Raw genomic sequence first — 27,608 nt, forward strand, 5'->3', positions numbered from 1 at the left:
GTGCAGAGAACATGTGGACCTCAGGCCATCTGTGGCTCTCCGCCAGGAGGGAGGGGCAGGCACGCTGCCAGCTCTGGAGCCAGGAAGTGACATTCCTATTCATCCAAGCCTTCAAGTAAACACCCAACCTGGGTGTCTGGAGACAGACCGCGCCCCCCCCGCCCGGGCCCCCGCCTCCCTGACCATGAAACGTGGGCCCTTGTAGGCACAGGCTGGCTGCACAAGCCTGTTTCTCAGGGTGGAGGAGTGGGGTCAGGAGTAGAGGCCTCCAGCCCACAGCACAGCACACAAAGGACAGTTGGGAAGTTTCTAGAATAGAAAGGAACTAACTAACCACCGTCAGAAAAATGATTTATTTTTATTCTTGAAAGTTTAGGAAAGGCAAGTGGAACGGGATGGAAGGGGCTCCACTCTACACTTTAATTGGAAGTTCTTTATTCTTCCCCTGGAAGAGAAAACTTGTGATGACTTTTGAACCGGCTTCGATGCTCAGGCCTCGAGCTTGCTTCAGTTTACAATAGCAAATATGTGATCGTAACCAGCCTGCCGCACGTTGGCATGTATTGTGACCGAGAATAAGCGGGTGCCACATGGCCTCCAGAAATCAAACTTGCTTTCCTGTTGAAGGGAGCAAACGATGCTGAGTATTAGGACAGAAATGAGGGGAATTTCTGGACCTGTGAGCCATCCCTGACCTTTGGAGAAGGACCTGGAGAGAGAAGCAGCAAGTAGAACAGAGCCTTGTCCAGAGTTGGAGACTCACACGGGTGGGCCCAGCTGCCAGGCCCCAGGCCTCCATTAAGTTTAGAGTCAGCATGGGGAGGTCACAGGGTCAAGGAGCTCCTGTGGAAAAGAAGAGGGAATCCCTAATTCCCTCAAGAGACGTGATCTCTACCCTCCGAAGTTTACACCGTAATTGGGGAAATGAGATGGGCACTCATGAAATAATTAGAAAAAAAGTCTCCTTATATCGCCTTCACCCCTCTATCTTGGGCAGTGGAGACCCTACGTACTAGAGAAGTTTACGGAAATATATAGCTGACCAGGGCCACCAGGTACAGCCACAGAGGTCCTACCATGTACAATCTACATAGCCAGATCTCCTTCAACACTTGCATAACACTAATGATCCGAATCATCACCCAAAAGAGGAAGGGGCATAACATTAATATCCCAAAGTTTACTAACTTGCAGCTCTGGTGAATGAGGACCCCAGCGCCTCCTTCCACTGCCCCCAAGTTTCCCATTCTTTTGTTCATTCGCTCTCTCCTCCCTTCCTGCCTTCTTTCCTTCCTTTTTTCCTTTCCTTCTTTCCTTCATTCCCTCCCTCTCTCCCTTTCAGGTTTAGCATTTTAAAGGGCACAGTTTTGGGGGTAGCTGGGTGGCTCAGTCAGTTAAGCAACTGGCTCTTGATCTCGGCCCAGGTCATGATCTCGCGGTTCATGGGTTTGAGCTCCTGGAGCTTGGGATTCTCTCTCTCCCTCTTTCTCTGCTCCTTTCCTGAGTGTGCTCTTTCTTTCTCTCTGAAAATAAATAAACTTAAAAAAAAGCGCACAGTTTAGTGGATTTTGGTATATTCACAAGGTTTTGCAAACATCATCACTCATTCCAGAACCTTGTCATCACTGAAAAAGAAGCCCTATCCATTAAGCAGTCACTCTTGTTCCCCTCTTGCTCCAGCCCCTGGCAACCACTAATCTACTTTCTGTCCGAATGGATTTGCCTGTTCTGGACATTTCCTGTAAATGGAATCATACGCTATGTAGGCTTTTGCTTCTTTCCTTTAGCGTGTTTACAGAGCCCATCCATGTTATTGCATGTATCAATACTTCCTTACTTTTCTCAGGTTTTTCTGGGCACCCAAGATGGTGATTCCCACGTGCTCAGGCACAGGTCTGCTCATGGACGTCTGCTCCCCAGAGGCCACTTGGGAGAAGTGCCTCACAGCTGCTGCCTCTGCCCAGTTTGCAGATGCTGTTCTCCCATCTCGGTTTCGTCATCTAGTATTCTTCAAAGTGGAAAACCCTAAGGTGTCAAATGATATTCAGTTCCTATCAAGTCCTTCCCCCTACATACACCAGAGCTATGTCCTGTGCAGACTTGGGGACATGGCCTCCCTCCCTGCCTGAGCGCTGCCCCTGCTCCCCCAGGCCTTTCAGAAGATCCCACCTTCAGCTTGTAATGACAGCTTCTCGGGTGCCTGAGGGAGGGCCTGGACTTCCTCTCCTTCCTCTCTCTCATTCACTCTGATACTCCAGACCAAGGTAGGAAGGAGCCCAAGACAAAGCAAACACACCCTAAAACAACGATTGATGTGAGAGTGATTTTTAAGGCTGTGTTTCCACGAAAAACCAGTAGGGGTGTGGGAAAGTAGCATGGGGAGTACGTGGAAGCCCAGAAGGAACTGATATCAAGTGAAGTCCCACGGAGAGTAACCTGAGCCCAGTCTCCCCAGGGACCAACAGTGCACGTCAGCCCTTGGAGTCAGATGTTTGTACTCTGCACCTGTCAGTCACTGGCTGAGGGCTCCTCCTTTGGTGTGTTCAGTCCAGACCCTTTAGCTTGCAGGGTCCCCTGGCAAAGGACATCCTGACAGGCTGAGGACAGCCCTTTGACATACAGATGCAGGTGTTGGCCGTGGAGAAGTGAAAGCAGACGGGCTCAGCTACATTCGCTCTTTTTTTTATGTTTTATTTTATTTTACGTTTATTTGAGAGAGAGAGGGAGACAGAGAATCCCAAGCAGGCCCCACTCTCAGTGTGGAGCCCAACATGGGACTCAATCGCACAAACTGTGAGATCGTGACCTGAGCTGGAATCGAGTCAGATGCTCAACAGACTGAGCCACCCAGGTGCCCTAAATGGCTTTTTTTTTTTAAACGTTTTATTTATTTTTGGGAAAGACAGAGAATGTGAGTGGGGGAGGGGCCACAGAGAGAGGGAGACAGAGGATTCTAAGTAGGCCCCATGCTGACAGCAGTGAGCCTGAATCGGGTGCTCGAACTCACAAACCGTGAGATCATGACATGAGCGGGAATCAGCAGTTGGATGCTTAATCAACTGAGCCACCCAGGCGCCCCTGGCTTTGGCTTTTTAAAAGGAATCTTGGGCAACTGAGGAGAAGAGTTTCAGAGTGAGGCCGAGAAGGTTCCCCTGAATTCTCATTGAGTTCTGAGTCTCAGTGGGAAGACACAATGACCCCAGACCTACTCTGTGCCTGGTTAACTAACCCCGCCACCAGGAGCCTGAGCAGACCTTCCAGGCTACAGCACGACTACTCAGGAAAGGTCCACTGGGGGCCCCAGAAGAATTAAGAGGAAAGGAGACAACGCAAAGAGGGGATATAAGAAAGGGCGAGGGGAAAATGGAGGAGAGTAGACGGGAGAAGATGGGGGGCGTAGGTAACACATAAAGAAGTCAGGGGTAAAGGACAGAGAGGAGACAGAGGCAGCCATGCTGGAGGGTGACAGGCACCACTGGCAGCTTCTCCTATGATGTTTGCAACCTAGGCTTCCGGACACTGGATCTATGATGGAGGCCACATTCGCCACATCCTTGTCAGAGCCCTGCTCTCAACCCTCCAGCTACCTTCCCAAATTATATGAGGGGGAAAAAGTCCAGGAGGGTCTCCATGGCAGTCTGACCTTGACCCCCACAGACCTCCCACAGACTTTGGGCTGAAGGTGGCCAGGAGAACCAGGAAGCAGAAGTCCTGATCCGGCCGGCAAACAGAGGGCCCTCAGTGAGTGTGCCAGCCTGTAAATTGTCCTTTTGTTTCGCGGGCTTTACCGAACACGGTTTTATTTCATGTGACTGTGCTATTTCAGGAGGAGTAAATATTGCCGGCGGTCTGTTTAAAAAGGCCAATGACCTGAAATGGTTTTTTTTTTTTTTTTTCCCTTTTCTTTTCCATTTGAATTATCTCCAAAAGACAGGTCTGCCCAAGCATCGTGCCATTTTAATTCATGGGCTTTTACTTCTAACTTTCCCTTTCTGTCTTGTGTTTTGTTGAGCCGGAAAACAAAGGGAGAAAAGAGAAGGGGATAAAGATACAGGCGCTGACCTAGGCCCGAGCAAAGAGGGGTAGATGTCCAGGGTGCAACCTGGAAGAGGGCAGGGAGCCATAGGCTCTCTGCTGCCTTAGCTGCTTCCGGAACTTGTGTTTGACCTATAATTATAGCCTCTTTCCTCTGATTTCCTCTGTGAAAATAGCAACATTCAGACTAAGCACAGAATAGAAAAAAGCCCTACATAAAGGATCAGGGATTTATAAATACAGTTAAAATTACAGGATTGTTACCCCCATAGTTCAGTTGTCTAAGAGTGGGTTGGGAAAGGGGGAGCACAGCTCTTGAAACTTGTCTCATGCCCTAAAATACCCAGGTGTGCCTCTTTAGGGGCCCTGTCAAAAATAGATTTGCTACAGGTTTTTTGCTTTTTTTTCCCACTAGGTGTCAATCATTGTAAGAATGGATGTCCCCGGCCAGGCACCTCCCACTCAGGAGTTCTATTTTGACTTCTTAAGGATTCTCACTCATCATCTGATTGTTCAGGTTCTTCTCAACTCATTATCTCTAAGGAGGTGGAACAGGATATCCTTGTCTCAGCAAATACCTCCTAGTTTTCTGCACTTTTCCCCCTAGACAAACAAACACCATGTTCATGTTGGAATTGTCATGTTCTTATATGACTCAGCACCCTGCCCATAGCTTACCCACACTGGCCCTCCCATTGGGATCTCTTAACTTGGAACAAGTGAGAGATCACCAGGAAAGTTCATCTCTGGTGACAGAGACTGTCAGATGGAAATATGGCCATGGAAAGTGGAGTAGCCTGTTGCCGTGAAAGAGGGTGAAGCAACCGTGAATGAGAAACAGAGGCCACAGGCAAAGACAAAGGCCTGCCTGGTACTGAAGTCTTTGATTCTCATGGTTTCTGAGGCCTAGCTCCATGTATCCCTGATCTTTGCAAAGCTTAGATACTCAACCTTTCCTTGAATTCCACGAGCTGATACATTCCCTCTTTCCCCTAAACTAGTTCAAGCGGGTTTTTTTGATTGTGTGCAACCAAAAGCCTTGACTAATAAGATAGTGCCAATGCTGAGAATTCTCTGGGGAAGTTGATGAAGCAGTATTATCAGTGCAGCTTCTCAAAACTAGTTTCACAAAGGGCTAAGAACAATGTTTATAGGATGCTGACTTTGAATTACTGTCACTGCTCTACTTTCCAGAAAGATGAGCCTTGGGAAGAAGAGTGAAAATATTCCAGGCAGCATGCATGACCCAGCTACCAAAGAAGAGGAAGGAACCTGGGGACAAGACTTGTGGCCAGGCCTCTGCCTTCATGTGGAATCACACATGAGCTTTCCAGATAGGAGATTTCCAGAAGAGAGCGCCAGAATTATCTTCCTATCACTCACTACAATGTCTTAACTCTCACTATGGGATCTACAGTACATTAACCCAATGTCCCACATCTGCCTCTTAGTAGAGCCAAAGAAGAGGGACTGATCTTGGTCAGTGTTAATAGCTAACTCTGTGCTCAGAGTTGTCACCTGCACGCTAAATGACTACAGTCCCCTCTCTGTGTCTAGAGGGTCACCAAATGACATGATGGTGTAGAATATGCCCTAGTCTGGGCATCTGAGGACCTGGATTCCAGCTGAGTTTTTGCTGTCAGGCACTTAGAAGACCAGCTAAGCCTATGGGTCCAGTTTATTCATTGGCTAAATAGGGGGTCGGGCTAGATAATCTCTTAACTCCCTTCTTGCTCTCATGAACCATTACTCAAAGGTAAGTTCCTGGCCTAGAATCATTCTCCACAATGCATACTCTTTGCTTTCCACCAAAACCAGGAGGGACAAAAAGGAAAGAGAACAAGAAATTCAGACATGTTTTCTCATGTTTAAGGTGAGATGAATCTTTTTACAAATTAAGCTGGTTTAACATTTGATTTGATTTTTGATATACGTTTATTACACAAGAAATACATGTTTACTATAGAAAATTTAGATATAAATAAGTAAACAGGAAAGAGTTTCATCTGTAATCCTTCTTATCAAAGATAGCGTCGATATTTTGTGTGTATAAATGAAATTTTTTTTCTGCACACAAATACACATTTTTTAAAGTGAAAATGGGATCAGAGTATCCATTTTCCTTTTCAAGTTGACCTCGACATCCTGAAAACATCTATGTTAATAAATATACTTATATAGCAGTGATTTTAATAGCTGTACAGTAATCTGTTGTTTGGGCGTACCTTAATTTATTCAACCAATCCCCCATACTTTGTGCATATATATACATACATACTTTCTGTATGTGTGTGTGTGTGTGTCTGTGTGTGTATTTTTTAAGACTTCTGTGTTAGCAGACAGTACAATTCAACATGATAAAGGATGCAGAGCCTCCACACCCTTCCCTGCGGGTCCCTGTGTTAGTCAAGCTCTTTTGCGCTGCAGGGAACCATTTGATTTCTCTGTACCACATGACCTCCTGCCACCCTGGTCACAACTGACTGGACTGGCATTCTCTCCTCCGCAAAGGCAGCCATCTGGAGGCTGGCCAAAAGCCTATGAGGGGCCTGGCAGGAGTCCTGTGCCCTGAGAGGGATTCCTTTCCTGGGTGGTGCTGAACAAAGCGAGCAGATTCTCCCTCAGGGTATCGAATGCGAGACCTATGAGCAACCTCCGTGGGGGGAGAGAGGGGCAGGCACGGGGATGAATCTGTGGGCTAAACCTCATGCACTGAAATAACCAGCGGGTTATGTGATTCCTGGGGTTCACCCTCCCTGGCTCCAGGTGGCTTAACAAGGAGGGTGAGGCCGTGGTGTCTGGAGCCCGAGGGCCTGGGTTTGGATCCTGGCTCTGTACTTCTTACCTGTGTAATCTCAGGCTAGTCCCTTAGCCTCCCTGTTCCTGAGTTTCCCCGTGTGGAAAATAAGGACAATAAGGCCTACTACAAAAGGCTGCTGTGAAAACGAAATGAATTAATACACGTAAAAGGCTTTAGAAGAGTGCCGAGTACACAGGAGATGTATTTGTATCCTGCCCCTGCCGGTACTGTCTGCTCTACCTAGAATCTCGGGAATTTTAGGACTCTTACAGGTCACTCTTATCTTCAAGGACATGCTGATGACTTCAAATATCCTGCTTTTATTAGTTTACTCTCAAAACAATTTTTTTTAATGTTTATTTTTTGAGAGAGAGAGAGAGAGAGGGAGACAGAGCACGAGCAGGGGAGGGACAGAGAGAGAGAGGGAGACACAGAATTCAAAGCAGGCTCCAGGCTCTGAGCTGTCAGCACAGAGCCCGACGTGGCGCTCAAACTCATGGACTGTGAGATCATGACCTGAGCCAAAGTCGGACGCTTAACTGACTGAGCCACCCAGGCGCCCCTGGTTTGCTCTTGAGGTACTTCTGTTCTTTCCACCAGATTCCTCACTTCCTTAAGGGCTTGGGTTACGCCTTAGTTTCCACTGTGCCCTCCACAGTGTCTTGTGCAGAGTAAGCGCCCAATACGTGATTGATTCTGCCATTTGGTGAGAGAGTATTTTCCATGCAGCCCCAGCACAGCCAGCTTGGACCAGCGTAGTGGTCAGCTGGGCCGGCAGCCCGGCTCCCCCTCCCCCACGGCAGCCTCCCCCAAGCCAGTCTCCTTGGATGTCAGGGCACCAGCAGCCCCGCTGGCAAGAGGAAGCCTAGCGCTCCATGCAGAGCCGAATTCTTGAGACTGGAAGTCGTAGCCTACTTTAGGTTGCAGACTTAGAAAAACATCCCTGCCAAAGTGAACCCAGAGCCTCCTTGACATGTGCCAGAGCTGACAAACTACAGGGCTACAGGGGCGCCTGCGTGCCTCAGTCAGTTAAGCATCCAACTCTTGGTTTCGGCTCGGGTCATGATCTCATGGTTTTTGGGTTCAAGCCCTGCCTCGGGCTCCACACTGTTATCGCAGCGCCTGCTTGGGATTCTCTCTCTCCCCCTCTCTTCCCCTTCCCACTAATTTTCTCTCTCTCTCTCTGAAAATAAATGAATAAACTTTATATATATATATACTATATATATATAAACTATATATAGTATATATACTATATATACTATATATACTATAAACTGTATATACTATAAACTATACTGTATACTATATACTATAGTATATACTATAGTATATACTATATACTGGGTCCAGTTTATTCATTGGCTAAATATAATACTTATACTATATATACTATAAACTATATATACTATATAAACTATATATATATATATGTGTGTGTGTATATATATATATATATATATATATATGTACATATATATATATATCCCTATAGGGTTACAATCTGTTTTGGGGACTCCTCTCTTCAGGGAAGCAGCAAACCTGCATGCTTCCTGGGAGGGCCCCCAGGTCACACACTCTAGTTTCCCTCTTGGGGTGTCCCTGAGGCTAGAGCCCTGGACAAAGAATGGAATGAAGGCAGTGAAGGTTGCTGGTCCTTCTCGGGGCTTTGGCCTCCTCTGGACCCATGTGCTCACCTACCTGGACCACCAAACGTGGGCCTTCAACGTCTGATTGCTGAACAGACCCTGGAGCCCCAGTTTCCTATTAGCTGGAGAGAGGCTCAGCTGAGCAGGACAACTAGAAAGGGAGGCACTCCAGAGGACAGACAGCAAGTTCAGTACCAAAGGTATCAGGGGTTACCGAGCATTATGCTGGGTGTGTTGTGTCGTGTTAATAATAATAGTAACAGCTGACACATACAATTGCCACCTGCCAATGACTATTCCCAGCATCTTCTACTTCTTAGCTCACTTAATCACTACCCCAAGTCATTGGAGTAGATGGTATTATTATCTCCATTTTACAGATGAGGAAACTGAGGCACAGAGAAGTCAAGTAACTTGCTTGAGTTCCCACAGCTACTCGGCGGCACACCCGGACGTGTACCTAATCCCTACACAAAAGCTTTTCGATTAATGTTTAAGTATGATCACGTATGCATGCACACATTTCATTCTCATGGGAACTCTGTAATGGCTAATAGGTTAATATGGGCCCATTTCATGGAGGGGAAAATCGAAGCCCAGAGAGGTGAAACATGTTCGGGTCACATAAGTAACCTGTGGTGGATTTCACACCAGGCTCGTCTGGCTCTGTGACACCTCGACACAGAGAAGACCACGTAAAAGGACAGGAGAATGCTTAGTGGCCTTGGGAAAGGAGGCCATCGAAGACCACAAAGAATTAGGGATGTGCAAATCAGGTCTGCTGGAAATAGCAGCAGGCACAGCAAGGAGCCAGACCTGACTACCTGGTTCTTTGCTGGTTTCAAGCCATACCAGCTAGCTAGATGGGTGAGCTGATTAAAGTCCCACGGCGGCATGCCTTTTAGAAAGGTGAACCCAGCAGAGCCGAAAACCAGCTCTAAATGCAGCCAAATCTCCAAACGGAAAAATCTCAAAGCCTTTCTCGCACTCTATACTCACTTTCTAAGCCATGTAATTTTTTTTTCTTTTTTCTTCTCCCTGCTGAGTTTGTTCGCCACCCCCCCCCCCCCTCAAACTATCTCTGGCTCAAGAAAGTTGAGATTCTAGAACTCCAGAACTGGAGAGAAACTTAGCAATGATCTAAAGCACCTTGTCAAGGCTGCTTAGAGCAAACTACTGCTTCTCATTGTGTATTTAAACTGTTTCTCCCTGAGGAAGATTTGCCCCTTGTTAATGAGACTGAGAAACTGGCTGGTGGCAGAAGTATTTCAGGCTCTTGCCTGGAATCATACAAAGGAGGCTGATGGGTGGCTCAGTCTGTTAAACGGCTCGGGTCATGATCTCACACTCCGTGAGTTCGAGCCCCGCGTCGGGCTCTGTGCTGACAACTCGGAGCCTGGAGCCTGCTTCGGATTCTGTGTCTCCCTCTCTCTCTGCCCCTCCCCTGCTCATGCTCTCTCTCTCTCTCTCTGTGTCTCAAAAATAAATAAACACATTTAAAAAAAGAAGAGTACAGTTAAACAAAATAAATAAAATTAAACAAAGAAATTCACAAATGCGTAATGATAATACCATGAGACTGTGTTAACAGATACTTGTAAGCGGTTTTAGGCAAGCACTCAAACCAGAAACTATCAGTGCCTGCAGGCATTCAGAGACCTCACCAAGGAAGAGACCCAGGAGAAGAACTGAGGTCTAGAGAAATTGCAGGCCTGAAGGCAGCAGGGTTTCTCAGCTGAAGTTAGGTAGCCCTGGTTTGGCAATCCACCTTTGCCCTTTCTGGCTGCGGGACCACAACCAGTGACACACCTTGGCATTCTCAGACCTTCTTTTCATTGTGCAACTGTCTGATTGGGTGGTTCCCTGCACTGAAGAGGAAATGAATGGTGACTAGAACATTGAATCCATAAAATGAATGACTCTAAAATTGAGTTACACTTTACAGATACTTTTTTTTTTTAATGTGTATTTATTATTGAGAGACAGAGAGACACAGAGCATGAGCAGGGGAGGGGCAGAGAATCCCAAGCAGGCTCTGCACTGCCAGCATGGAGCTCAACGTGAGGCATGAACCCACAAAGCATGAGATCATGACCCAAGCAGAAACCAAGACTTGGACGTTTACCAAATGAGCCACCTGGGCTCCCCTATACTTTGCTGATTCTTATCATCGTCACCACCATTATCTGCACCAAGCAGTCACTGATTACCCAACCAGCTCCTTTTAGAGAGGGAGGAGGTTTTTCTAACGCGGTGGAGGCTTATATTGAGCTCAGCATCTCTGGTACTATCCACAGTGGGGTTAAGTTCCCAGCTACAGCTTTGCTGAGGCCCTGGGCTCCCAGTGGGGAGACTGGACTATGGCACCAATGGGCACATCAGGACAGCGGTGATTTTTAAAAAAAATTTTTTATGTTTATTTATTTTTGAGAGAGACAGACAGAGCATGAGTGGGGGAGGGGCTGAGAGAGAGGGAGACACAGAATCCGAAGCAGGCTCCAGGCTCTGAGCCTGACATGGGGCTCAAACCCACAAACCACGAGATCATGACCCGAGCCGAAGTCCGACGCTTAACCGACTGAGCCACCCAGGTGCCCCCAGGACACCGATGATCTTAATCACACGTCAGTTGTTCCTCAACAGAAGCTGGCAGCTAACATTAGGTAAATGTCTGCTGAGGTCAGGCACCCTGATGACTGTTATACACACCTTATCCAATGAAGCAGTGCAGTATTATCCCCATTTTGTAGATGAGGAAACTATAAGAGATGAAATCATTCTCCCACGGTTTCCCCACTGTATTGTGATTTCCATGAGAGAAAGGACTCCTTTATTATTGCTGCCTCCCTCACACCCAGAACAGTGCTAGGCATTGGGAATCTTCCAGTAAAAACTTTTTGAATGGGTGGGTGAATAGGGTAGTAAATGGTGAAGCAGAGAAGACTATATTCTCTAGAAAGATTTTCCAGGCTAACTGAAAAAACTATAATAATCCACAGCTCCTTTAACCTTCTCTTTCTCCATGTATTTCCCCATTGGTTGAGTGTTTTCAATGGGAAGCGTCTTACTACTCTGTGGGCGTACAAGGTTGGTTGCTAACTTTGGAACACTTGTGAATCCTGGGCTCAGAGTCATGACCGAGGCTAGTGAGTCATATTCCCCACACAAAGCTCCCTACACACTGGCTGTCAGAATAAACCAGAAGTTGCCATCTCGTCCCCCGCTCTGGCTGTCTCGTTTTACCTTCTTAAAATGACGAAGGATGTTCTGCAGGGGGGGGGTTGGGGTGACGGTAGACTTCTGGATACTCTTGCTCTCTGGAAACCTGCAACTTGCACAGGCTCTGCTGGAAGCCTCACATTCTACTGGAAGAGTCTGTCCCTCCTCTAGGATATCAGCGTGAACCCGTAGACCGTGGCATCTTTAGTGTAGGCAATGGCTGCAGGAATCCCACGAGGCCATTCGAGGGGGTACATAACCTAACCTGTCACCAGGAGACCATTAGCCTCTGTGACAAAGGATACATTTTCTCATTCCTTACTCAGAGAGAAGAGTTTAAATATACAAGCGCCCCTCGCCTGGGTGGCTCAGTCGGTTAAGCATCTGACTCTTGATCTCGGCTCAGATTTCACAGTTTGTGAGACTGAGCCCCGCGTCGGGCTCTGCGCTGACAGAGAGGAGCCTGCTTGAGATTCTCTCTCTCCCTCTCTCTCTCTGTCTCTCCCCTGTTCACATTCTCTCTCTCTCTCTCTCTCTGTCTTTTAAAATAAATAAATAAATAAATATTAAAAAAAAGATACAAGTGCCCCTGAGAGAGGAAACACATTGATTTAGTCACACAAAGGTGCAAACAGCTGATGGCAGACAGGAAACAGAGTTCAGGGGAATTAAAACAGGGGCAGAAGAGACCTCGCAAATTACTGGATACTGAAAATGCAATCTACTATCTCTCCTTCACATTGTGGGTTATTCGGGGTCCTTTGCATGGCTGTGGCAAATGACTGAATCCTTGCTTCCAAGTCTGCCAGTGGGAGAAATAAAAAGCCAGGGAGAAGAGAGAAAATGTCTTTTGCTAGACTAGGTCACTTGTTACCTGCGAACAACACTGTGACCATGTCCTGATAAGTGGTGAGGCTAAAAGTTAGGGATTTTCATCTTCTCGTCAGATATTGATTTGCATAAATTCTGCCATCCCCTTTATTAAAAAGAACGGAGCGTGGATAGTATCTGGCTGCGTGAGGACCCTCTGACTGGGCGAGCAGCCCCCCATGATGCTTCCAAATGCCGGTTCCTCTGCCAAACATGCCCCAATAGTTTCACTCCTCCTGACCAAAGTGGATAATGCAGGTGTAAGGACAGAGGGAGAAGCGGTGCTCTTAAAAATAGATCTGACTTAGTAGTCTTTAAATAACCGAGGATTGTGATATGAGAGAGGGCTACTTACTTTGTATCTCTACGGAGAGCAGAATCTGACAAAATGGCCTCAACTAACTTGCGTAAAGCGATTTGACCTTGCTGAGTAAGAACTTCTACAAGGTAAGAGAGCTGCTAAACAAGAGAATTTCCTTCCCTGCAGCAGAATGGATTCTTATTTGACCGAGATGGTCACTGAAATTCAGCCTACCTTGACACAGAGGGATAGAGTAAATCCTTGTCATTCAAAGTGTGATCCCCAGAAGCAGCATCGGCCTCACTGGGGAGCTTGTTAAAGATGCTGACTCTCTGGCCCCATCCTTGACCTACTCAATACGAATCCTTCCACCCCCACAAAATTCCCAGGTGAAACACATGTACCTCACAGACCGAGAAGGCCTCGACTAAATGACCTTTGCGGATTCCTTCCACTTGAGGATTTCATGGGCCAACTCCAGTTGAGAAGCGGTGAGGCCCCTCTGCAGAGGGGGACCTGGTTGCTAAGGAAGTTGGAGGCGTGATGTTCCCCCTCCCAAGTCACAGCTCTCCACTCGTCTGTTTTTACAGGATATGTTTCTCCACAACCTCAAGGGTACTATAGCTGAAGTCCCTCCCAACACACACCAGACTCCCTGTAGCAAATTCCTGGGAGACCACACAGCTTGAGAGTCTGGTTTGTGTTCAAAGGGACTGCAGCTGCCATACTCTTGAGGTATGTCTCCCTCAGGCCCATCAGAGACACCCAGAGCAAGGAGTGAGGCAGTCCAGTGGTTTGTATAGACCCTAGCTTTCCTCCCTGGGCCAGAACCACCTACATACCTCCCTGTTCATTCATCTGGGGGCTACAGATGGTGGTAGCACCCAACATCGCATCTGTTGAAGAATCCAAAGGCAACTCATAGATTTTCCCTAGAAGGATTTGTTAAAGTCATTATGCATAAATTATTCATAAATATAAATAAGAAAAAGAACACCCAAATCTCAGGTGGGGAGTGAGGGGTCTCAAGATAAGGTAAGCAACCCTCAAAGAGGATTTACTGCACGGACACACACATGTGGAGGAACATGTCCACCCAGATGCTGATATCAACTATTGATTTGATCCATTTGGGCTGCTATAACAAAATACTATAGCCTTGGGAGGCTTACACAACAGACATCTATCTTCTCACAGTTCTAGAGGCTGGGAAGTCCAAGATTAAGGTGCTGGCACATTCGGTTCTTGGTGATGTCATTCTTCCTGTCTTATAGATAGCCACTTTTTCATTATGTCCTTATGTGGCCAATCATCAGCGTGTGTAGATCAAGAAAGAGCTTTGGTGTCTCTTTCTTCTTCTTATAAAGGCATTAATCCCATCATGGGACCCTACCATCGTGGCAACATCTAAACCTAGTGACCTCCCTAAGGCCCCATCTTCAAATACCATCACATTGGGGGTAAGGACTTCAAAGTATGAATTTGGTGGAGGACACAGATGTTCAGTCCATAACAACTACCAATGTAATAGACTTCAGAGAGGCTGTTTTCAAATCTGTATTTTTTCCCCCTGAAATGATATGTTCTTGGCTAATACTAATATTTTTTAAGTATACTAAGACCATACTAGAGAAATAAAAAATTAAAAGTTATGCATCTTCATAACAACTAGTAGTGCAGTAGAAATGTAGTTCATCAGTCCCTAGGGTGTCTGCACTCCACCATTTCAGGTCAAAGATGAGCTGCACTATTTATTCACAGTAAGGAAAGCAGTTTGGATCAGGAGCTCTAGAGTTAGAATGATATGGGTTCAAATGAGACTTTAGGGCTTGCTACCTATGACCTCTCCAACCTCTGATTTCCCCATCTATAAAATGGAGGCAATTGTAAGAACTTCTATCATCACATATCATTTTAAGTCATGTGATGGTTAAAATAAATAATATATGAAGTGCCCTGCTACAGAGTAGACATGAAATATATGATGGCTATTACTATCACTGCAGTTGCTATTATTGGACATGATATTTAAGTCTTTCTGGCTCATATATACTCTTTCTACCAAGAAACAGGAATTAAATTTCCTCAGTAGATGCCTTATTACCTTCTTAAGTTTATAAAAGGTCTCCTGCTTCCTGTATCTCATGGAACAGCCCAGATAGGGCTCTGCCCTTGGAAACCCTAAGAACAAATGTGGCCACTTATCTGACTACTGGCTGGAAGAACTCCTCCTGAATCCTGAGCTCCTGGTAAAATTTGTAGCACAAGGTAGGACTTGTTTGTCAGGAAGCCAGGAGATCTCCTCCACCTCTCTGACTCCCACTGTTCCACCCTGGTGAGCACTGATCTTCATCCATACCTCTTGACCCCTACCTGCCTGCTTCCCCTTATATGACACTTCACCCCTGAGCACATATCATGCACTGGCCTTCAAGGGTCATCTCTCCTTCATGTTAGCTTTCATTTTTTCCAGGATTCCCTGGGATCAGCCATCTGAGCAGGCCCCTTGGAACATACCCAGTACTTCATGGATGGGTCACCTGTACATTACCAGAGTAGAAGGTATCATTTCTACCCTACCCTAATGACATACCCCATGACATCAAAATCGGTTGTCATCCATCCATGAAAGACCCACATCCCCAAATTCTTTCATCCCAATTCCTTTGTCCAATGCTCTTAAAGCATATGACTGGCTTGGCCTTGGGCCCTGCTCCTCTCCTAGTCAATCACCCAATTATCTCTTTCAGGAAGTTTCCTGCCTTCCTTCCCAAGCCAAGGGCCCCTCCACTAAATTTACCCCTATTATTACCCATTACACTGGAATGACTTGTGTCTCTGTCTGCCTCCCCCAGTAAACCAAGTTCCAGGAGGGCTAGGGCCATCTGTAATTCATCTCTGTATCCCCAGTATTTAGCACTGTGTTTAAAACATAGTAAGAATGCAATAAATATTGTAGAAAGAAAGAAAAAGGAAGGAAGGGAAAGATAGGAAGCAAGAAAGATGAAGAAAGGAAGAAAGGAAGGAAGAATAAGACAGGATGAGAGGTATGGGAAGAAAAAAATAATGAGAATAGAATGGACTTAAATCTATAGAATTCCCAATAGCCCTGAGCAATGAAGCTAAAACCCAACCTCCTCTATATTTAATCTTCCAATGTTTCCCTCCCTGTTATTAACATAAAAATAGAGTGAGTTTATAGAGACTCATTAAAATAGTTGGCTAAATAATCATTATGTTTCCCAGAGCCCTTGGCCATCAGCAAGCCCTATAAAGTACTCTCTACTGACATCAGGGCATAAAACCATCATCAAACACAAACACTGCACTTTTTCCTGGTCACAGACACAGAGTCCATTCAAAGGTCAAGGTCAGTCACTTCTTGTGTACATGAATCCCCCACAGCTGACAAACATTTCCACACACACCCAAGGAGAGGGGAAGAAGGACCAACAAATTCTTAGGAGTTCCTTGTTGGTCATAACAACCTTATTGATCTCTCCACAAATGGAGAGAAGAAGGGGCCCAGAGAGGTAAACAGCAAAACAAAAAAGTCAGATAATCAAGAAAGTATCCGCAAGTGTACACATACAGACACACTCAACAGATTAACTTTCCTAATACTGTTTTGCTCAGATTAATAATTAAATGGCCTTGTGTACTTTGAATAGAAGCCAACTGCTCAGCAAAGAGAGGTGACAGAAAAGCATATCAACATGATCAGCCTGGAATGAAGATTAGTCAGTACGCCATGCAGATAATCTTGAGTTTCTTGAATTCATTATCTATATCTTCTCTGCCTGTGTCTACCTTGGAATTTTAGAGATGGATTAGATATGAGGTCTGGAGAAAGCTTGCTCTACAAACTTTGGTTTATTCCAGTCATTTCGGTCACTGTTCTCTCTCCACCAACTAGAAGTAATAGTTTGACCGTGAAGCCTAAGCTAAACTTTGTTGGTTCTGTTTGGAGGACAACTCCTCTTGGCTTTGGGAACTAATCCATCCGGGTCCTCTCGTTTCATCAGAGCATTGCCTCCTTATTAACACCATGAAATCTCTCTGAACAAAGAGTGTGTATTCCCCATGATTCACTTTGTGGTCAGGAATCTCATTACTGAAGGTGGAAATCATGTGGGAGGGGAGTATTGGAAAAAGTGAGTGTGGTTGTAGGAGAAGATACATTAAGATAAAAGATAAATAGATTACTTTTTAAACACTGTCGAGTGCTAATCTAGTCCCTGGAAATAGAGGGAGAGATTAAACTAGAGTTAGCAGGAAGTCTGACATGAGCCCACCTAGTGTTCAGGTGAGGAAGGTGGGAGATGCGGAAAAGGAGCACAAGAGGGAGGAAGGCACATGCCACAGCAGAGGATTGTCCTCCCCAAATCAAAGGAGAATGGGTGCTTCCGGGAGATGAGATTGTCCTCCCCCGGGCACCTACCAGGCATGGATGCAGATGCCTCCCTGGGCCAGCCTTCTTCCTACCCTCTTTTTCCCTGCTTCCCTCTCTGCCTCTTTTCCCTCCATCCACTTTTATTGACCATCTGTTGTGTCGGGTACAGTGCAGGCGATGGGAATATGAAGGAAATATTAAAAGTCCCTAACCTCAAGTTATTGTTCGACAGACCAACAATGCGGTCATATCACAGAGCCTGTGTCAGTATGCAAAGTGCCAGGGCCAGGGGGGTTCGGTGGAAGCTGTGGACGTTCCTATCTGGCAGCCAACCCTTTCATGTAGCTGATTTCAGTAACGATGTGGTTTTTAAGTTTCCACACACCTACTGCTCTAGATCAAAAGAGAACAAAGAGACATTTTGACCAAACTCAAAAGAATTTTGATTGGATCTTGTTTGAAAAAAAATCTACTAGAGGATATATAACATTTTGGAAAATGGTACATGGACTGGAATGAGGTGATTAAGGTGATTATCATCAATTTTCCTAAGTGTGAAAAAGATGATTGTGAATACCCTTATTCATTAATATCCTTATTTTTTCAAGAGATATGTGTTGAAGTATTTAGAGGTCCTGTGTACCCCTTACTATGAAATGGTTAAGAAAAATATATATGGACAGCAAAATGTAAACAATTGTGGAATAAATAATTGTAGAATTGAGGAGAAGGGTTTGCGCGTCAACTGCACTATTCTTTCAACTTTTCTACATGTTCGAGGCTTCTCATTGTAAAAAAACTGAGAAGATTCTCACTACTTGCTCACTGTTATACTAAGGACTTCAGTAGAATAAAGCCATTTGTGTGTCAATTAGCTAATAAATAATCATAGCTAATATTTATCACATGCCAGGGAATTCCGAGCTAAAGCAGGTTTTCTCCTTGAGTCCTTACAGCAACACTGCATTCCGGATTTTTCTTTACAGAGAGGGGAACCGAGGCTTGGCAAGGTGAAGTACTTATCTCACGTCACATAGCTGGTAAGTGTCAGCACCAGATCCCAGCCTGGCTGTGATCTGGTTTCAGACTACCCACTTTTAACCACCGCTCTCTATCCACGGCCTCCCAGGAAATACTTTGAAATGCAATGTCTAGTTGAAGTCATGGTTACAGAAATCATTGCCGTGAAGGGCAATCTGTCAACCTGTGAGTACAAACAACCATTGTAAGAGCCTTTCCTGCTTTGATAGAGAGAAGGGTCTTCAGGGGGGCTCCCAGGGAAGGAGAGGCCATTGGTGGAGCAAAGGGCAGAGAAAGAGAAAATGGGGAATGGAAGCATGGCCCAACCCTATGCACCCTCAACTGTTTGGGGGCAAATTAAAGACGTTAGGCAGGTATTTCTGTCTGGAGCATCAAAGTATTTTCTGTTTAGTAGAAAAGGTGCAACAATTAACGCCACCCCATATCACTACAGAAGCCTGAAAAAAATCAGAGCTGAGGTAGAAAATGGTCGTTTCTTCCCAATGGTTTCTTAATCAAGGTCTCCTTATGTCTGAAGTTCCTATTACTGACCCACCATTGAGGACATGCAAGGCAATTTAAGAGAGTGAGACTGGGCTCTGTTGAGTCATTGTTACCCCTTACTACCCCCTTAGGACCGGAGCCAGAGAGTGGAGGCCAGGATGTACCCAGCCAATAGGCTTCTGTAGGAGTTTCAACCATGACCTCGACCTTACTTGCTCTCTGCTCCAGTCTCCTGACTAACTAGCCCATTGCATGGCCAGCCTGGCAGACTCACCATGTAGTAAGCCAGGGTCAAGTTCTATTTTGCTCTTGGTGTATGAAATGTAAGAGTTAGAGAAATCATGTAAAAAGTCAAAAGGATGTAAACTTTGCAAACACCAGTCTCCCAGGGATTTGGCATTAGAACAAAAGTCACTTCCTTCAGTGCCCTTTTCTTACAGCCCAGCTTTTCCTGTGAGGACAGATCTACCTCAGAAAACATCTGTCTAGTTCTAAGTAGTTCTACAGTTCTAACCATTTATACAGCGAGGCAAAAGGTCGCCTTGTACAGAATTTGGGGACTGCCCCTGGGAAATTTATTTTTTTTTAAATAAACACAATTGTGCCAACTGATTTCAGTACATATTTCTAGAAACTTCACAGCATTGTGACAATCACAGACTTTCCCTCAGTCCCGAACAAGGGACTCTGAAGCAGCCCTCAGAAGACAAAAAGTTGGGGCGCCTGGATGGCGCAGTCGGTTAAGCATCCGACTTCAGCCAGGTCACGATCTCGCGGTCCGTGAGTTCGAGCCCCGCGTCAGGCTCTGGGCTGATGGCTTGGAGCCTGGAGCCTGTTTCCGGTGCTGTGTCTCCCTCTCTCTCTGCCCCTCCCCCATTCATGCTCTGTTTCTCTCTGTCCCAAAAATAAATAAAAAACATTGAAAAAAAAATTAAAAAAAAAAAAAAAGAAGACAAAAAGTTGAAGTCAACTCTGATGATTCCTGTGAAGCAGAATCCATTTCAACTGAGAGAAAAAGGAAATCATTACCCAAACCTCGGAAAGCTACAGAAATGACAGCTATTTAAAAAATTCCAAAATGAAAGGTGCTCCTCCGGGAAGAAATGGAACAATGGAAAAGTATTTGTTAAAATAAATGGCTTTCGGCGTGCCTGGGTGGCTCAGTTGGTTATACGTCCGACTCTTGGTTTCAGTTCAGGACATGATCTCACGATTTCGTGAGTTGGAGCCCCGTGACGGGCTCTGTGTTAGCAGTGTGGAGCCTGCTTAGGATTCTCTGTCTCTCCCTCTCTCTCTGCCCCTTCCCCACTCATGCTATCTCTGTATCTCTCAGGATAAATAAATAAACTTAAAAAATTTTGTTAAATAAATGACTTTCATGGGGCATTTCCCCTAATGGTCTTCCTCAACCCAGATAGTTCTCTTGCCTTAAACCCATCTTGCACACCACCCAGCTGTGAGCATCCCATGAGATGCTGCCATTTCCTTGCTTATACGCCTCAGTGCCTCCCGCCCAACCCCCTAACCCCCAGAACTGGTCCCCTTCTTCCTGCTTCTCTGAGCTCCAAGACTCCATTCTCTCCATGATATTTCTAAAGGTAAACATGAACCCACCCCTCTCCTACTTAAAAATATGGCTGGCCCCAGATCCCCCACATGATAAAATCACACACTATTTGGCACTCAAGGCCTTCAGGATCTTTCTCCTACCTCCTTTTCCCAGACTCAACTGCTATCACAGCCCACACGCATCCTTTGTTCCAGTTACACAGACTTCTCTAAATTCTCACCCTGTCTTTACTGAGTGGCCTCTGTCCATGCCTTCTCATTCACTGTTCCCCCTGTCTAGAATGCCATTCCTCTGAGTCCATAGAGTACACAGAAGCTTCAAGACTCAACTCAAATGTTACAACCTCAATGGAGCCCATCCAGAACTACCTTTCTCTATCTCTCTTTCTCTCTCTCCATACATCAGATGCCACACACACACACACACACACACACACACACACACACTCCATGCCCCCAGCTTACTTCCCTAGCCACCTTCCAATATCACACCTTTTCCAGGGCTCTACTTCGTCCTCTGTTCCCACACCTGCTGCCCACATAGACAGTAAGTCTTTCCTTGAGGACAGAGCCCATACAGTGCTCATCATTGTGTTCCAATTCTTAGCACAGTGCCTGACACCCAGTAGGTGCTTTATCACGTGGAAGAAATCTAGATCCTCCCCAACCAGCAAGGCCAGGCTCAAATTCTGCCTTTCCCAAGTCTTCCCAGATACCTGAGGAGAAACATTCCTGCCACCTCAGAACTTTATATCCTATATTGTCTGTAAATTGTTACTTCTTTCTTCCTAAATATATATATATATTTTTGTATTTTCTAGGATTGAAAAAATTTATCCTTCTACACTATAATATGGTTTCAGGAAGTCACACTTCTTACTCCCTCCCTTCCCCAACCAGCCTTTCGTTTTGTTTAGGAAGTATTGTTGAATTAATTTGTCAACCGGTCCTTTAAGACATCAACATCAATTGTGTTAAAGCTTAAAATTGTTTAAAAACATCAATTGTTACAAGGTCTTAGTTTATAGAGAAAATGTAGCCAAAAGACTGACTTCATTTATCCCCTTTTAAGAAGCCCAGCATTTCTGTAAGATGAATGCTTCTGTTCAGAAGTTGCTGGGAAGCCATGGGCTAATAGGATAAAAAGTCCTGGCCCTGCACCGTGGCCACCTTCTCCATCGTCTGTTCTGCTTGGCTTCTTCCCAGGCTGGGCTGCTTTCCTTCCCAGGGCCAAAGGCCAAAGGATTCAGGTTTACACGTTGAAGTCCTCTCTGATTTTCTGGAGGTAACTCCTTCAATGTCTGGTTCTCTGCTGTTCCAATAACACTTCATCAACAGGACCAGTAGCTCTGTGGCCCTAAGGGCGAAATTTATATACATTGCTTCTTTCAAAGTGACCTTGGAGAAACTTTTTTTTTTTTTCTTTTAGCCTCACCATTTCATAAGTTCTGAAATGCAGATCTGGGGAAGGAGAAGGATATGTAGAAAAACTCTCACTTAGCTTCTAAACCTGCCACTTCTTTGTATCACCGACTACCTGAAGAGCCCAGTTGCCTGGAAGCCTTTAGCTAGGACAGTGGTGTGCTAGACAGGGTTCTTGGGCTGCTGGCTGGAACAGCATCAAAGTGACCTCAGGGTTGGATCAGGCCAACAGGAAAGCAGCTGGTGTCTCTATCACCATTCTCCCTCTACCTCCATGACCCTGTCTTACCCTCCATAGCCATCCCAACACAAACTGCCCCTCAAAGTCCTTGGTAGCCAAATATTTGTTAGTTGATGGAAAGGAGTCAGACTGACATTGGTAAAGGCTCCCTCTGACAGCCTGTCTTGCCCATATTCTTCATATCCTGGAATTGAACACTGGTGATATGGGAATCCAAAGCCACACACCTGTTCAGATTCAAGGAGTAGCCAGGAGTTGAAAACAAAAGGGCAAGGTGTAAGACTATTTACTGGATAGGTGGACACACAGTAGGTCCAGGCCAGCCTGGGAAAGCCAATGTGACATAATTATGCTTAACCAAAGGTGGGCTCAACCTAGTCTAAGAACCTGGGAGCTTCTCCTAGGCAAACAGCCAGGAGGCTAACAGTATCTTGGGGCTTAACAGGTAGGGGACCTCAAGCTGGGAATCTAGGTCCTGGGGCAGGGAATAAACTATTGGATATTACAAAAGGAATGCTGAATTGTCAGGCAGGGACTTAGTAAAAACAGAATATCACACAGCAGATTAATAATAAGGAATCAGGATACTGAAGTCAAATCTTGCTCACTAGCTTCTGAACTGCCTTGCTGGTGGGCTACAGGTGGAGATCTAGAGCCAGTCCTGGTGCCAGACCCAGGCAGGACTTGACTTTGCATGTGGAGCCCTCCCTATTCTAGACGACTAGCACCAGAAGGACAAGGACCACGTGTGGCTCGCTCTCCGCTCAGTAAGTGCCTGGCACATAGTAGGTGCCGAATAAATACTTACTGAGTGGATGACCATTATGTAAATTGTTGGGAAGAACAATGAGGATGCCAGGCACAGCTTTCTTCTTTAAGAAGATCACAGTCCGTCTTTGTCCTGCAGGTAGCACAGCTACCAGAGCTCTGTCTGGACCCTTCCAACTCTAGCCCCTGGATTTATTTTAACAAACACATATAATGCTTGCCACAGTCCAGCAAATATCAACTAACTTAATTCTCAACTCTATGAGGTAGGTACTTTTATTAGCCCCATTTTATAGATGAGGCAACTAAAGCACAGAGAGGTCAAGCAACTTGACCAAGGTTTCACAGTGACCAATAAATGATAGAGTCTGGATATGTAGCCAGGCACTCTGACTCTAGAGCCTGTGCTCACGTAGACCAGCATCTAAGGATCCAGACCCATCACTATCCACGATTTGAGAGCTATGTAGTGCTGATCTCTGTGACCTTCCAGAAGCCATTCACCACCCATAAACATCCTGCTAAGTCTGAGATGCTGGCAGTGGCTACCAAATGTGGAAATGTTTCCCATTGCCTTTGGATGTCTCTGAAATGCAAATGAGACACAGCTTGGTAAAGCATTGCTTTGTAGAACCCCTCCCTGGGCCTGGACTATGTCAGGGCCAGCTTCACGGGGGCATGTGACTATGTACTCACACAAGTCCCTGTGCTCAGAAGGACCCGTGCTTGGTTTAATGTTCTTCTGCTCCTCTGCTGCCATCTTGGAATTCCTAATACTTTTTTTTTTTTCCCAAGAGAGGGAACACGCAGGAGAGGCAGAGAGAACGAATCCCAGCAGGCTCCCCACTATCAGTGCAGGGCCCAATGCAGGGTTTGAACTCACAAACTATGAGATTATGACCTGAGATGAAACCAAGAATTGGATGCTTAACTGACTGAGCCACCCAGCCCCTGCCCCCGCATTCCTAATACTTTTGAATAAGGGGACTGGGACCTCTACTTTGCACAGAGCCCTGCAAATGATGTAGCTGGTCCTGCCTGTGTTTCTATGTTGTTCCTCAGATTCAACCAGATTTCCTTTCACTTACCCTCCCCTTCTTGCCCTTAGGATTCAGACTCTTAGTATATGTGCTGCCGAAGCGAGCACAGGAATCAGACTCTTACATCTCCATAAATTCCTCTCATTCATAAATGTTAAGAGAGCATGCAGGCCAGCTCCAGTTTTTTAAGAGTCTCTTATTTTAATCTGCTCCCTCCAAAGCCAATTAGAATTTTTTTTTTTCATAAGATTAAGGATGCTGATACTCACTCCATCCCTCCCACCCTCTCCTCATATGGGAATCTTAATCTTTCAGCTCCCTGCCCATCCAGGAGAGAGAGAAAGGGGGCGAGGCTAAGGTGGGTTGTCAGCAAAGAGATGCCCATTCAAAGAGAACATCCATAGTGTTACAAGATAAACTGAGGCATATTTAAATTTTGAGGAGTTTATCTAAGCAAAGATCAAGTCAGATTATGTAGCACCAAACCAGAAGTGGTTAGGAGTGCTCCACCAACAGGAGTCAGAGGAAAGATTTATGTACAGAAAGTACAAAAACAGAGAGAGAAAATTATTTGATTGACTGTAGCTTAAAGCCTAGTTGACTGTAACTGGTTGTCCTTAGCATTTTGATTTCATAACCTTGAGGCATTTACAGGCTTAGATTTGGGCTTGCTTTCGTAGGCTGCCAGGGAATTAGAGCCACATCAGTCTAATGGCCTTCTTGTTTAATTAATTTAACAGTAGTCTAGATTAAAAGAGATTTAAGAGGCATGTTGACCAAATTAATGTGTGGACTTTGTTTAGATCCCGATTCAAATAAACTAACGGTGAAAAGATATGTCTTAGATGATCAAGAAACATTAAATATGGACTGGGTATTAAATGATACTGAGGAATTATGCCTTATTTTGCTGTGCATGTGAAAGGTATTGTGGTTATGTAAAAAAAAATGCCCTTATTTATTTTAGAGATGCATACTGAATTATTTAGGAGTGTTATGACACTGTATCTGGGATTTGCTTTAAAATGCTTCAGGGGAAAAAAAAAGGGTTGGAGAGGGAGAGAGATGAAAGAAATATGGCAAAGTATGGATGCATTTTGAAGTTGGGGATGGGGTTTCTTGTACCCTTCTTCTTTGTTTATGTTCAGAAGTTGTCATAATAAATAGTTAAACATGAAAGAGAGGAAGAAAAAAAGAGAGAGCATCTAGACCACAGTGTTTCCAGAAGAGCAGAAGCAGATGTTTACTGTTGTTCCCTTTTACTGGCTCAGAGGAGTCTGAGTTCTGAATGGGCTGTTTTTTATGTGTGTGGACAACTCTCAACTTTGCAATGTCCTTTGAAACATAATCTTCTAGGGACGTTTCAGTGACAGTGGGATTGGCTCTGCCCAACCATCCTCACTCATTCTCCTTGTGAGTAATAGCTTATGAAGATACCAGTATAACTGGAGCCAAAGAGGCTCAAACTCATGACCTTGACTTATTAGCCTCCTTCCCTAATTTCATCACATCCAAATCCTGTTCCTTCCCTGGGCCTAGTTCCCATGTGAAGCCTTCTATAACCACCCATCCTGTCCTGATATCTTCTTCCTCATCTCCCACAGCAATTACAGTCTAGCAGCTGGCATTTAAATCTTTATTTGGCCCTGAGTTGTTCTTGGATGACTTTGTGCAACCCATTCTCATCTCCCCAGCCTACTGCAGTTTCCCATGACTTCCACCCTGACAGAGTTCAGGGTGCTCTGAACAGGTCTCTTCTACACTGAGCAAACTGTAGGCCATTTGTTTGTATATTCAGTCATTTACCCTCCTGATACTGAGCACCTACTATATGCTAGGCATGGTGCTAGATGTTGGGGATTCAACAAGATAGATCCGGTCTCTGCCCAAGAGCTCTTTCTTTTGAGAGGGACAGGTGACATTAAGTGAGTACCCAACACAGTAATTGATGACGATGGTGGGGAGCCCCGTAAAAGCAGCGCCCACGGTGCTCTGAGGGTGCAGAACAGGAGACCTGGACTGGTCTGAAGAGTCAGGGGAGGCTCCCCATAAGGAAGTGGCTTCAGGAAAGGACTTGAAGGAAATGTAGTAATTAGCCTGACAAGGAGGTGAAGAGGAGCATTCCGGGCAGAGAAAGCAGCATAGGAAAGGCCCCTGGGGGAAGGAGTTTGGCATTCCAGAAGTCCAGTTTTACCGATATGCAGAGACCAAGATTGAACGTAAGCATGCTTCTTTAATTGAGATGAATTTCTTTTTTTTTTTTTTTTTAATGTTTATTTATTTCTGAGACAGAGAGAGACAGAGCATGAGTAGGGGAGGGGCAGAAAGAGAGGGAGACACAGAATCCAAAGCAGGCTCCAGGCTCTGAGCTGTCAGCACAGAGCCCGACACGGGGCTTGAACTCACAGACCGCGAGATCATGACCCGGGCTGAAGTCGGATGCTTAACCGACTGAGCCACCCAGGCGCCCCGAGATGAATTTCTTTAAAGAAAAATTGTTTCAATGTTTATTTTTGAGAGGGAGAAAGAGAGACAGAGCACAAGCGGGGGAGAGGCAGAGAGAGAGGGAGACACAGAATCCAAAACAGGCTCCAGGCTCTGAGCTGTTAGCACCGAGCCTGATGTGGGGCTCCAATCACAAACTGTAAGATCATGACCTGAGCCGAAGTTGGACGCTTAACTCACTGAGCCACCCAGGTGCCCCAAAATGAATTTCTAAGCACTTTGTAAGCTGGGTTCTTATTATCATCTGATTGTTTTTATTGTCATTAACATTGTTTATTTATTGTTATTATCATTGTTGCAATAATAGCCTCCCATTTGTTCTTGCCCCCTGCATGCATTCTCTGCAGTGTGATTCTATCTCTCTTCCCACTAGCAGCAGAGTCTGTTTCTCTGAGTCTATTTCTCTATCTATTGAATCCAGGCCTGGCTAAATGACCTTATTTGGCGAATGGGACAATCGCAAAATTGACACAGCAGAGGCTCTTGCTGGTGGGATCTCTTTACCACCATGTGAACAAGCCTGGCCCCTTCTCATTGAGGATGAGAAGCACCACATGGAAAGAGGCTCCAGCCACATCCTTGGTCCAGCATTCCACTTGAGGCCCCAGACGTAGGAGTGTGGCTGTCCCAGACATCTAGCCTCAACCAAACTAGCCCAGCCCAGAAGAACCACCCAACCAACTCACAGAATCATGAACTAGATTAAATGTTTGTTATTTTAAATCACTAAGTTTTGGAGTAATTTGTGATGAAAAGCTCATTAATACATTATCCGTACATCTTACATCTTATATACTCCTACCAACCAACCAACAAAGCATTTGTTAGGCACTAGGGGTACAATAATAAGTAAAAACTTAACGGTTATAATCTACTTGGGGAGATGCCTTACCTGTGAAAAAGTAAGTAACACTGCAGTTCAAAGTGATAAATGCTAAGTGAGTTCTAATAGTGCTGTGGCATAAGGAGGAAGAAGTGATCTCTAAGGCAGAGAAAATTTCTATGGGAGCCTGAACTTCAACTTGATCATAAAGAGCACCGATTTAATCTTAGGTGACTGGAGAGAAACAGGGTGGGATCTCCAAGTCAGAAGAAGATTGCAAACAACATGTTCAGGAAACTGGTGAGCAGTCTGGTTTGGCCAGAGCATAAAGAAAATCAGTAAGAGATAAAGTTGGAATGGGGGAGGCCAGGCTACCAAGAGCTGGAAACCTGGGGTTAGAGTCGATAGATTTAGCAAATAAAAATACAGGGAGCTTAGCAATATTTGGG

At 45.3% G+C, this 27,608-nt stretch overlaps 2 long non-coding RNA genes across 3 annotated transcripts in view; one reads left to right on the forward strand and one right to left on the reverse strand.

Moving 5' to 3' along the window:
* Nucleotides 1-339: 339 nt before the first annotated feature.
* LOC111558427 overlaps nucleotides 340-27,608 on the reverse strand; it is a 58,484-nt gene continuing 31,215 nt past the window's right edge. For both annotated transcript variants that reach the window (XR_006591686.1, XR_002739331.2), the window contains one exon: nucleotides 340-618. This is a non-coding gene — a long non-coding RNA (uncharacterized LOC111558427). The remainder of the gene's footprint in view (nucleotides 619-27,608) is intronic.
* Nucleotides 12,918-27,031, forward strand: LOC102900243. Its single transcript, XR_442248.4, has 3 exons — nucleotides 12,918-13,020; nucleotides 18,254-18,307; nucleotides 26,758-27,031. It is a non-coding gene; the product is annotated as an uncharacterized LOC102900243 (long non-coding RNA).

Source organism: Felis catus, chromosome F1, assembly GCF_018350175.1.
Source record: "Felis catus isolate Fca126 chromosome F1, F.catus_Fca126_mat1.0, whole genome shotgun sequence".
NCBI lineage: Eukaryota > Metazoa > Chordata > Mammalia > Carnivora > Felidae > Felis > Felis catus.